Source organism: Zosterops lateralis (genome assembly GCF_965231275.1).
Source record: "Zosterops lateralis genome assembly, chromosome: 3".
NCBI lineage: Eukaryota > Metazoa > Chordata > Aves > Passeriformes > Zosteropidae > Zosterops > Zosterops lateralis.
In genome coordinates, this window is record NC_139764.1 from 5,834,228 (window position 1) to 5,847,473 (window position 13,246).

Here is a 13,246-nt window from a genome sequence, read left to right on the forward strand (position 1 = left end):
AATTGCTTTAAGAAATTTTACGGGTTATAAAAAAATAAGACAAAAACTGGCGAACTCTCTGTCTGCTATTCTCTATCTGTTGAGAATCTGTGCTGCACTGGAAAAAGGAAATTACTTATTGGAATTCAGATTGTGGAAGGGATATGTCATTTTTTGTTTGAACTTTTCCTCCACTGTGCTATAGGTCAAATTCTGTGCTTTGCTGTAGCATTTTAGGAATGTTGGCAGCATGGAATCAGCACCAGGCTTATTTGCATACAACTTCCCAGGGTGGGTATTTGGAGAGGAGGGGTTTCTAGTGTGCAAACTCATAGAAGGCTTTGATAACTGCAGGTAGAGGAGGAGGGATTACAGCAGCAAGTCAGCCTTGCCAGGTTTGCATCCTCACTTCTGCTCTCTGCGGCACGAAGCAGGTATGGATTGAACCCCAAGACAGCAGAAAGCTGGAGCTGGAGTGTCAGTAAGATCTCAAAACTGAGTCTGCAGTGTAGAAGTGGAGAGAAGTTATTTTACCTTGAGAAAAAGCAACAAATAAATGTATCTACTTAGCAAATGGGGTTTTTTTGAGATTCTATATGTAAATCACACCTAAGTTTATTGTGTGAAGCACAAGCAGTAGAAACTTGGGAGATTCCAGACTGAATTTGTATGGTCAGCAGGTCAATTTGGCTGCTTCTTGAATGCAGGATTTTTTGATGGGCTTCTAAAATATGATAAAACTCTTCAGCTCTCTTTCAGGCCTCAGCAGAAACATCTGTGCTTTAAGTCAACACAGTGTGACCAGAAAAACCTGGGAATTGCTGAGGTTGAAGTAAGCTGGAGACACAGATTAGAGTGCTTCTGTATGGAATACACACAGCTTGGGGTCATTCATGAACACAAGTATTTCTAAACTTGTCTGAAATTCTGCCTCTCTAGGTCACTCTCCCTAAATAACTGAGGCATGGTTTATTTTTTGGTGTGATAAATGCACCAAGGCACTCACTTGGTGTGAACGGCAAAGCTATGTAATTTCCACAGGACAACACTGGTGTCCAACAATCTGAGGATATAGACTATTTTTCCTGGATACAAAAAGTTGTATGATTTGTTATTTCATTATAATAAGGCTGATTTTCCATTTCTTAGGGTGGTTTTACACTATCAACAGCTAAATATTTCCTCCTCGGGGATGAAGTTACAAAGTGCTGCCAATGCACACATGTTGTCTGCCTGTAACATTTCCAAAGTATTATTTAGAAGAACAGCAATTATAAAGACATTTTCCAAAGGAAATTATATTTGAGTTAGGATAAGGATGTGGGAGTGTGATCATGAATCTGAGGAACATCTGAAAATTTATCTGTGCATTTAGATTTGTTTTCAGAAGGTGTTCGCGTTCCTGTCTGTAGAACACAAACACTGATTTTCTTCAGCAATAAAGGTATGACCCAGTTCTGGACTGAGGCTGAACTTTATTTTGTAGCCTCAGTTGCTCATAGGGATGGAAGTTAATGTTTTATGAGGCAAAGGAGAGCACCTCTTCATTTCAGGAACAGTTACTGTTAAGATATTTGTTTTGGGTCAGAGTTAAGGTGATTTTGTGTTGAATTATCAGTTTCTCTCTCACTCAGGGGTGCAACAAGAATTAAAGATTTAGGGTGACCTGACCTTTATTCTGCTCATTGTTGACTTGTAACAACTGATGTCTGCAGTAAATGCTTTCTAGTAATTTATTTACTCTATTTAGGAACAAGGCATTTGGACTTGGGATCTACCAAGGGGAGCTTTTAATGTGCATTTTTATTTATTTTGTTTAAATACATGGAAACCTCCAGGACAGATACTCAGCTGGTGTAAATCAGCTTAGTTCCATTGACGTCAGTGGAGCAGTGCCAGCAGCAGATCTGACCCACTTCTTTAATCTGATCCCTTGTCCATCCCATTTATTTTAGATTACATCAGAGTGAGCAGGGCCTTACCTCATCCACCGTGAACTTGAGATAGATAAAACCTTGCAAGTTTTGGCAGAGGACTCTCATCTCTGAGAAGTGTGTAAAAAGCAAGAGTAGCATCCAGTCTTCTGCCATGCAGAAATTGCTTGGAGCCAGTGACTTGACAGATCCAGCTTTTCTTTGTATGAGACTGTGTGACATGAAATTCCAACTTGTTCATAAGAAATTGTGTTAACTTACCACAAAACATTGACCTAACACAGCAAGTTTTGTGTGTGCGTGTTTGTCTAAATAATCTATTAAGTAATCAGTAATGTTCATTCAGTGTTCAGGATGTTCTGTGCCCCTGCAGCGTTCTGTGAGTCTTCAGAAACCTCAGCATCCCAGCTGCCAAGGCTGTGCAGGTACCCACTTTAGAAATTTCCAAGGGAAATCAGATTTAATTTTGCAGTCACACCTTGGTTCTGGCACCTCTAACTTGTCCCTTCAGTTTTTCCTGTTTCTTAACTGTCGTTTTGCCCTTGTGTCTCTTCCCTGCCATTGTCTTCTCAGATCAGGTTGGATGGTTTGACTGAGCATTATACTCACATCACACATAACTCTCCCAATGCATCTGATCTGCTCTATTGCTTGAGTGAGCACATTTGAAGGTTGGGTTTTTGGGTTGTTTTTTTTTTTTGTTGGAGAGGAATGGAGGAGCCCATACACAGCTGAAAAAACTATTTCCCCCTCAATCTTAACTGATGGTTGAACTTACTCTTGACTCTTCTGCTTATTCTTAAACAATAATATTCAAATATTCTAGTAGCTTCCAGGAAATGTACAGTATCACATGCTTGGGCTCTCTGAATTTTGTGTACTCAGAGAAGTTGCCTGTCCTGAAAAGTTTACATCAAAGTCTTTATTTGTTCCTGTCCCATAACCTTGAATTTACACTCTTAAGAAGAACTGGGAACATGGTTTTTACTGCAGCAATCATTTTCTCTTGGTTCTACAATATACCTGTGTACTTTGTCTACCTCAAGGCTTAATTTACATTTCCTTAGTAAAAAGGAGAGTTTTGACTTCTTGTCAGCTGTTCTCTATGTACATTTCTGATTTTGAGTAGCGTAGCAATATTACAAGAACAAATACTGCTTTTTCTGGTGTTGAACTGTCTTGTGCATTTCTGTCCAACTTGAGTGAAACCATCAATTTTCTCAGCCACCAGTAGATCCTCTGCAGCATTATCTCATGTCCTATGACCTCTCCAGGCTTGTCATGCAGTGGCCATTGACTTTGTACTGGACTTTCTCCAGTATCTCCCTTCAAGAGCTTGCAAATGCCAAAATTATGTGAGCCATTGCAGTTCTGGTATCCCAAATACCAGATGTTGTCTTGGCTTCTCTTGTTCCCAAACTATGTCTTCTTTTTGCAGACTCTGATATTTTTGTTGCAGGTCTCTCTTTATCAGTATGTTGTCTCATATCTGTCAGAACTGTCCCTGCACCCTAAGTTTCCCTTCAGATAAAGTGGCTTCCTTTTATTGGCAAGTCCTAGTTGGGTTATTCCTAAATCTTCTAATAGTATTTCTTTCTCTCTTCCTGCACCCCTACACTACAGTATCGGCTTGACCCTCATACCAGCTTGTGTTTTCAGCTATCAATTAATAACAGAATGTTTCCATCTTTTTTTCTGTGTCCTGGTTCAGTATAGTACTCCTGCACATTTAAGTCTGCCTCCCCTGCCTCGGTTAACCAAACTATGTAAATCATCTTTGGCTTCAGAACCAGACATTCCCTGGAAGGAGAACACGATCCTATTAGCTGGGAAGGAAAGCTGCTGCTTTGGCTTCCTTTATCACTTCTCTGTCTCTCTGAAGGGCTTTGACTATGGTGGGAATTTTAACTTCTTCTTTCTTCCACGCAGAACGTTGTCTTTGTTATTGTTGTGGCTGCCCCATCCCAGGATGTGTTCAAGGTCAGGTTGGATGGGGCTTTGAGCAACTTGGTCTGATGGAAAGTGTCCCTACCCATGGTGAGGGGGTTGAAACTGGGTCGTCTTTAAGGTTCCTCCAACCAAATTGTTCTATGATTCTATCACTCTCTTACTCTTCTCATTGAAAAAGAGACATAAATCCCTGCTCATCTCCCTCACATCTCTCCCAACAAGCTGTTCTCTCTCTACATTCATTGCTGCAGTTTTCACTCTGCCCTGAGAAGCCAAACTGAAGCAGGTTTGCCCTTAGAGGTGGTTTCATTGCAAGAGCAGAAGAGGAAATCCATTTTACCAAAAAACCCTAAATGTACTGGGAAACCTTAGGGAGTACACAGAAAGCAAGATAAAAAAATCATAGTTGTGAAGGTCAGGTTTAAAGTGTTCTGTTCTTACAGAGGGCTGTGCTTGTGTTTGTGGAATATATGCTTAAGAACTTTGCTGGATGAGGGCCTTATTAAATTTGATAAAACTAAATAAACAAAACAAGCACAAAATCACCAGTTTTTATGATATGCTTGAGAGAAAAGCAAGCAAACAGCTTTTTTCCTACTGTTAAGGAAAAAAAAATGAGGCAGAAAAGTTAAATATCTCAGCTTCTAGGAGCAAGTAGCAAAGCAGACCCAAAATTCAGAAGATTTTTTTTCTGGGCTTTGTCTATTGCACTGACACTTTACTTTTTAAATGTTTTGCATAAAACATACAACTTATTTTATTCATTTTTTGCTTTCATAAATGGAAATAAGTAAATCACAGAGAAGTTAATCTAAATTTGGGACAGTATTGAGTTCAAGAGGTCCAGCAGAAATTCAGTGAAGATGCAAGTAGACCTGGGTGCTGTCAAAAGTTACTCCTTCATTACCAAGGAAACTTCAGTGAATTAATGGATTTTAGAGGAGAAGGAAACTTTAGACTATCTAATATGGCCATATGTATTTTGCATGCCATAGAATTCCACTCACTTATCTCTGCAAAACTATTTCCTGCCAGATAGGGGGCCAGATCTCACCTCTGCTGACTTTAACCTCTTCAGTCTCAAAGCACTCCCCAGAGATGTTCCCTGACTGGGCTGTTGCAGCTTTACTCTAGAAAAGCCTAATAATGGTTCTGAAGTCCAAGAAACATGGAATGAGAGCTGTGTCTGTGTGCTCCTTTTGTAATCCCACACTCCGAGGGATTGCTCAAGACAGGAATGAAACGAAGCAAAGGAAAATCAATGTTTAACTTGGAAATATTTGTCAGTTAACAAGTCACAAGGAAGTGAGTACCTCTAGCACCTAGTAGGAATTTATTTTATACTTAATTTATGCTCTTTTTTTTTGAGTGGGGAGTGTATTTAAAAGAAGTGAACACAGACAAAAAAAAGTTCTTCCTTTTGAGCTTCATCACCATTGGATTTCCGAAATTCAGGAATATTCTCTAAATGTACTTGGACACGTTTATTTTGTAGAAGGCTGGCTATCTAGGCTCTGAGCACACTTAAACACATATTAAAATTCATCCTTTTTATGGACAACATGTAATTGTGTGCATAAATCCCTGTTCTGTTTAGGGATGCTTTCCTGAACTGGAAATACAGCTTGTGCCCTGCAGTTTTCTTAAGGGATCTATTTTCTGGCATCTTCTTACTTTTCTCCTTTTTTTCCCTTCAAAAACACTTCTGCTGAGTTTAAAAGTATATTCCTTTACAGTCTCACAAGCTCTCAGTTTATGAGACCTGGAATTCTTTACTCAAGAAAATCTGGAAATCCATAAAACCTCTGTGTACAATAAATAAGAGACCTACTTCACCCTCAAGTTCTGGATCTCAGGTCTTTGTCATCTTGAAGAATGACTTCATCCCTCCGAGGGAGGAGTCTCCCAGGTATTTCCGTATGGATCAGTCCTGTAAAGAGTTGATCTGTGTCTCGGAGCCACATCGATCTGTCTTGTCTACAGTGGCTGAAAGGACTTTATGCATTGAATTTTCTCAGAAGTGCTATAAAATGACACGTCTTGGCAAGTAAAGCCAGCCTGTTAATGTAAGGATTTTCTGCCTTGAGTGATTTTCTAAAATCAATAGCTCATTAAAAAGAAAAAAGCTCGATTCTCACAATTCATAACCGTGCAAATAAACAGGCTGACTTCAGCAGCAGCGCCCAGCTGAGTTAGAATAGTGGATGGGTTTGAAGGATGTTGTGTTGTTTGTTCAGTTGCCCTGACTGCAGTTTCATTTTTGCTGGATCCTTCTTGGAAAAAAATATTTTAACAACAGTGCTCATTCATTAATTCTTAAGAATAATGCTCTGTTGGCAGAATGGTTAACTAGTTGCTAAAAATAAGGTCTGCTGGTGAATCCTTCAAAAATAGGACTACATCCCCAGGAAGTATCTCTCTTTCAGTGAAGAGTGAAAGTGTAAATCTTTTTCAAAATCACAATCTCTAGAAATGTTTTATGCACATAATAATTCCTCAAGGAAGTGTCAGATAACTTGGCAGGGGAGGAAGGTTTCCATCCCAAGTGTGTAAAGCATTGCAGTCATTAATTTTTTGACTGAATTGATCTGACTTTTAAAAGACTCCCTGGCTTGGCATCAGCATTCTGTTTATCTCACAAGCAATGAATCTCCTCTTCCTCCCTGTGTGTAAATACTTAATAGCTGTTAACTTAAAAGGTCAGACCTTGCTGGATCCATAAGTATTGTACTTCAAGGTGCATTTGGATTGGAGTTTTCTTTTTCTTCTGCTCACATCTCAGGTTGCTGCATTACCTGCTCTACTTGACATTCTCAGTGGCTTGGAAACCATGTCAAATGTTTTCAGAGAATTAGTAATTTTTTCAGGGTGATTTTTCTTGCACCCAGATGTGTTAATTTAAAATATTTAGGGTTTGGGTTTTTTTTCCCCAAAATACAGCGACAGGATTTAGAAAGCTCCACAGGATGCTGAAGTCAGCTGCTTTCACCAAGCTTTTCCATATGATGCATGTCAGCAGCACAGCTTCAAGGAGTGTCTTCTCATTTTGCTTTCTACTTAGCATGACTTTAACAGGTGTCTCGGAATGCTTCTGAGCAGGGCAGGATGAGTGCCTGTGATCTGGGAATAAAAAGAAAAGGTGGTGGGGTGTGGGGGCAAGGAAGGGAACTGTGGAAGATGAACTGGTTCCAAAGGACACCCTCAAGCAGAGAATCACATTAGGTATATTCAACTTTAGTGTGAGAAAGAGCAAACCTTGCATGTCAGCAGGGATCCTATCGTTTAATGAATTACTGGAAGGTTAGGACAGTGAGACATGGCCTCTCTAGAAGAGTTTCTGGCAGGTCTGAGGAAATCCTGAGCCCAGTAAAAAATTTCTCAATCTCAGATGAAAAATGTATGACCAAGAATTCTTGAATGCTTGTGTGCTGGATTTCTGACCTTTTAAGGCCACTGGAAGAACAAGAGGAGCAGAAATTGTCCAGCCAAGGAATTAAAATCCAAAGCTATCGTGTTCATTTTGTGAGAAAATTATAAGGGGCTGTTCCAGGAGCAACCAAAACTCAGTTTTCTATGGAACCACATCCTGAGTCTTCCATGCACCTTGTAGGGGCCTTCATGGGACCCCCAGATCCCAGGACCACTCACAAAGCAGAAGGCAAAAGGCAGCTCCTTCTGCATCTGCTGCGGAACTCTGCATGGGCTGATTGCAAGGCTGGGAATAAGCTGTTTGTACCGACTGGACAAGGAACCATTGATCCCACTCCTTCAAGGAGATTTTCCTCAGCTGGGGGCCCTAATTTAGGTCTCTTTCCTCTGTGCCATGACAATAGCTGTAGGAACATAATTATCTCCAAATCTTTTGCTTCTCCCCTGACAACTTGCATTGAAACGTGGCAGTGGGTTTGAATGTTATTAGGGGCGGACATGAACAGACAGAAAGCATGACTGCATAAGCCTCATTTCCTTAGGAAATCAAGTGGAAATGTTTGTATAGTTTATATACAGCACAATGTGGTTTGTGTCTGTCATATTACCTTGAAGGTTGTTGTTGTAATCATATGCTCCATTGTTGTGCTTCATCTAATCTAGAGTTTGTAAAAGTACTGCCTTGGACCTTGGTGATTTATTTGTCTGCATGTCATAGGAAGGCAGGACTGGAAGGGGTGTCCTGGGTCAGTGTGTCTAGGCTCCTGCCGAGGTATATGGGCTGTAAAAGTTAAAAGAGAAAAATACTCTATAATAAACTTCTGATTGGTACAGTGGGAAAGTTAATGAGACAAATGAAACCTTCCGTGTGGCCTTTGCAAAGCTGAAAGTCACAGCATGGGGCAGTCCCTTGCAAATCTTGGGTCATTAGCTTATCTTCAGCAGTAACTGCCATGTATGAATGTCAGAGGGTGAAGGAATTTTCCCCTTTACAGCACTGAAGTATTCACATGTTCCTCAGAAAATCCTGGGGAAAAGATTACCAGTTTGTTTGGTTTTTTTTTTTTTTTTTTTTTTTTTTTTTTTTTTTTTTTTTTTTTTCTGTAACAGGAGTATTAAGATGTTAAACATGTTTACACGGGAAAAATTATTTGATCCAGAGAGAGAAGAAGCATCCCTTAGCTTTTAAATGTGCCTGTTTGACAGTCAGGCATGTCCAGCATTCTGCAGGATCTTCCTAAAGGAAACAAGAGTCCAGAAGACCCTTGAGGAAATAAAACAATAGGTAAGAGGATGGCAGTTTCTTATAGACAGGTCACAAGGCAGCAATACTTCAGATAATTTCTGAAGCCATATTATAATGCTGAAAAGAGAACCTGATGATGTACAAGTAAAAACCAGAAATGCCCATGTTTCAGAATTTCTGGTGCTTGCCTTCAGCTCTGCACTGATTGTCAGTATAATGTGCTTCTCTACTATGTATAAGTATTTGCTGACTCTTAAGGACACTTTTAGAGTGTTTATATTGCAGATTATCTCAATAGTTTCAAATCCCCATGATAAAATTAGCTCTACATAGAATTATATATGTGCAGCTGTTCAGAGAAAGATGCAGCCAGAGAAAAGGGGGACAATAGTTTATTTGACAGTCCCCAGAAACTGAACAGAAAAAAAAAACAGTGCTTTGAAAAATTCAGTTTTGCATTATTTAAACTTGTTCAAAACCAGAAAGATATTTTTCAAATTGTTTCACACCATTTGCCTGTTTGATAGTAGAGTCTGTGCATAATAAAAGCATTGACATTTTTAATGTTTTGTATGAAATATTTCTAGGGTGAACTGGGAAGTCCACTGACTGCCTTCAGTGCTGCCTTTGGCTTGATTTTGTAATTATACATCTTTGTCCTTACATCAGAGTCTGATCCAGGAAACTAGAGAGCACTTCAGGGTTTTCCATCAAAATGCTTGAGGCTGTGATTATTTTTAAGCATCCAAAGAGTCTCTTTGGCTTTGGTTTCACTGTTTGAATCTTAGAGCTTGAAGTGTACACTTAAATACTTCATTGGGCTGTGCTGTACTCCACACTTGAGCTCTGAGGACAGGTAGGACTGACAGTGGTAAACTGAGCTCCATCAGCCTTGTGCCTGTTCACAGACACCCAGACAAGAAATGTGAAGTGAACTACATTCTCTGAGCAGTTCATGAAATCATAATGAGAAAAAGGAAATTTGCAGCTTTATTTCAGAAAAGTCCATTCACCATAAAAAATTACATGCTTTAGAAGAAAATTAGGCAGTTTAAAAGAGTCATTCTAGAGTCTGCATCATTAAAGTTTGGACCTTTAAAGGTATTTAACTGTTAAACTCCTGACTCGATGGAGACCCATTTCTGGAATGTTGTAGTTGCTTTTGTTTTAAGGTGTTCTGAATGAGCTAGACTTTTAAACACTGTGTTAATGCTTGCAGCAGGTTAATTTTTAACAAAGAGGTTTTCTTCACGAAAAGCACATTTTCTGCCCAACAGAATTTGATAGTGTTTTCCATCCAAATTTTGAAACCTGCTAAGTTTGACATTGCTGCTAGGTTTGCTCAGTCAGGCTCAGCCTTTAGAAAAAAGGCTGTTAAAAATCTATCACCCAAAGGAGAGATCCCGAGTGCTTTCCATTACAGGGTTGCCCCTCATGACTCTGTTGCAATGGCTTTAAGCAGGTGTGACTCATTTGTATGACTTTGGCTCCCATGCTGCTTTAGGGAACCAGCTGGCTTTGGGCTTAGTGCTCAGCTCTGAGCCTCACCAGGACCCGTTTCTAAGCCCACCTCATCCTTTACTCATCTCATCCTAAATTGCATCCATTACACCATGGTCGTCATGCAGTGACTGATGATCCTAGCCTGTCACTGCTCCTCTTTGTGCAGCCACCAGCAGCTCAATCTCTTTCCCCTGGAGCCTGTGCTGTGCCAAGGCTTTGTCATCCTTGCTGGGCAGAAGTGACTGCCTGAGCAGTTAGTCTGTCTCCCAGTTTTTATTTGGGTAAGCACATTGTCTCCCATACTTCTCCTGCATCAAGCTCAACATCTTTGCAATAAATAAGGCCCAGCCCTGCCTCCTTCAGTCACCTCAGTGTAGAATTGAGTTGACTTGGTAGAACAAGTATAAAGACTAAGGCCAAATGCTGTTTTCAGTCACCATTACATAAACTACACTGACTCCACTGAAGTCAACAGAGAAAATCCAGAATGAATTGTTTATATTGACTTCTGGCATAAGTGCAAAAGCAATTAAAAATTCTTTTTATCATTAGTTATTATGATGCCATATAAAAGCATTAGGGATCATCAGCTTTTGAAGAAACCAAGTCCCCCAAAAAATATACATGCTCCCATAACTTGTCAAAGCTACAGCTGAAAATTCCTCTTCCCTAAAGGTGCATTTACATTCTGGATTCTATTGCTTTTTGAGGAAATTACTTGCATAAAGAAGGAAAAATTAGTCATCGATATCCATCCCAGAGAGAGTGGGAGAAATTGCTATTGAAGTTTTGCCACCTTTGTTTAAGATACTTCAAAATTATTTCAATTAGCAAGAGAGCATCACCTTCAAGTTTTATCCTTTTGTTAATAATTGAGAGCCCTATCCCCCCCACAGTGTTTAATATAGGCAATACATTGAGGGGAAAAAGTATATTCACTTGAAATTCATTACTGTATTTACAATGCTGCTTTCCCATGCTTATTTTAGGGTCATTTGGGAAAAAAGCTTTAACTCCAAAAAAAAAATAAAATGAATGCATTGCTATTCTGGGAGTTAGACTGTCACTTAATAAATATATTTCTGATAATAAAAATTGGTGTCATTTTCCTTGCAGGGACTTATTCGGAAGAAAGTTAATAAAAACTGCATGGGAAAAACAGCATCACAGCTTCTTTTCTTTTTCTTTTTTTTTTTTTTTTTTTTTTTTTCTTTCTTTCTTTCTTTCTTTCTTTCTTTCTTTCTTTATTTTATTTTTTTTTCGAAATTCCTACATGAAAGTTAGCTGAATGCAAAAAGTATCAAGAAACAGAGAAACATTCCATGGTCTTTAAAACTCAAAGGTAAGATTCTCTTCCTAAATGTACTATTAAGCAAGGTAACTCTGATGAACCTTTTAAATACCTTTTAAGGACAACGACTTAACTGGCCCTGCTGGTGGGAAAGTCATAATGTGGCTTCCCCCCCGCCCCTCCCTCCCCCCCCCCGCGATGGCTTTCTATTCTTTGTATGTGTGACACATGTCAATGAAGTTGAAAAGTGTCCATTTCCCAGCAGGATGCTGGCTGTTCCCCAAAATGCCTGGGCAGTTTATAGAGGCCCTAATATCTCCTGATGGTGAGGGAAGGATTTGTAGGGAAAACTTCCTGCCGGGCAGAGGCCTGCTGCCTTTGAATAGAAGGCAGCCAGCAGCTCTACGGGCCTCAGTGAGAGATGCCACTGCACCATCAGGAAACTTTGATTTATTATCTGAGAAATTCACCATCCATCTGCACGAAGAGGTCACAGGAGCAACTTTCCTAATGTGAATCTGAGACCCCCATTATTTCTCACTTATTGCTACAAGCATGAAAAATTGTTCCAACTGAGAAAGCTGGACTTTCAGGACTTGTTGCCATGGTTGGATTTATAGGAATATTTAGGAGCAATGCTTAGTGATTTTTTTTTAACCTATAAACTCCAACAATTTTCACAGGTCTTCGCTAATTAATGCCACCACTGTGGAAATGGAAGCAGTTCTGCAAACAAGCTTCGACAAATGGGATTTTTATTGCCAGTGGAAAAGCCCAGGGAATAATTAGCGGATCCATAGAGATCTCTTGATTACAGACATCTGCACTGGTAATGTCCAGACGCAAAGATCACCCAGGGAAATGTTTCAGGAGTTTTACCTTAGGGCACATTTATGTTATCAGCTCCACCCTTCAAAATGCAGTTGGACATATGTGGGAAAATATTTTGTGAAATGTTAGAGCGAAGAACCTGATGTTGACTAATCTGGACTAGGGAAACTGGCTTTGCTTTCCAAAGCACTGTCCAGCCGCCAAGACTTGCAGATGTAATATTTTCATATCTCATTAAAGCTGATTTCACAGAGCTATTTCTCAGTGCTGCATCTGAGTTGCTGTGAGTTGCCTGAGATGCTTTTGCAGTTATCAGTGCCTTTTTGACTAGGATGAAGAGGAAACAAGGAGACTGATTATTAAAAAGCCACATGACTCCTTGCAAATGAAGCACTGAAAAAAGAATTTATGTCAAGACAGGATTTATTAGTTCAGGTCGAAGAGTAACTTGATTAGGGATTTTCCTCTTGTCAAAGAGATTCACAATATAAATTATGAATCCACTTATAGAAGTGGTAGAGGTTTTGCCTTTTTTGAAAAGGTATGCTTTTAAACTGGCACATAAAATAATTATTACAGGCCTATGGAGCAGATCTTTTTAGAAACCACAATTATTTTCATTCAAATAGCATTAGAGCAGTTTCTCCAGTTCTAGACTTGTTCATGTTGTATTAAATGCCAATAAGTGCCAAACAAAAGTCACCCTTTCCCTGAAAAAATTATAGCATACAGATTTGCTTGTGTTTACCAATTGTGCTTGGATATAGGATATAAAATAAATTAAATTTATAAGGCATGTGATTTTAAAACATTGGGGACACAATGCAGGTCTGTCTTGCTTAGAATTTCTCTTTGATGGGATCTTCAATCCCAGAAGCCTTGAAGCAGAAAATGCCCTTAAATTTGTATTTAAACCCATCCTTCCCCAGGACAACCATTAAGCACATGATTCATTTTAAGATACGTTTCAGTCCCAGTGGCATCATTTATCCTACTCACTGGTCAGGCAGTCACTTACAACAAAGTTAAGTGCTGAGCAGACCTAATTCTGAATCCAGGCTGTCCTTCAAGATGTCATGAGAA

The 13,246-nt window shown here is 39.5% G+C and overlaps 1 long non-coding RNA gene across 1 annotated transcript; it reads left to right on the forward strand.

The window, feature by feature from the left end:
• The first annotated feature begins 318 nt into the window (after positions 1-318).
• On the forward strand, positions 319-11,541 carry LOC310907942. The gene is made up of 3 exons (XR_014589744.1): positions 319-413; positions 8,403-8,577; positions 11,158-11,541. It is a non-coding gene; the product is annotated as an uncharacterized lncRNA (long non-coding RNA).
• Positions 11,542-13,246: the final 1,705 nt, after the last annotated feature.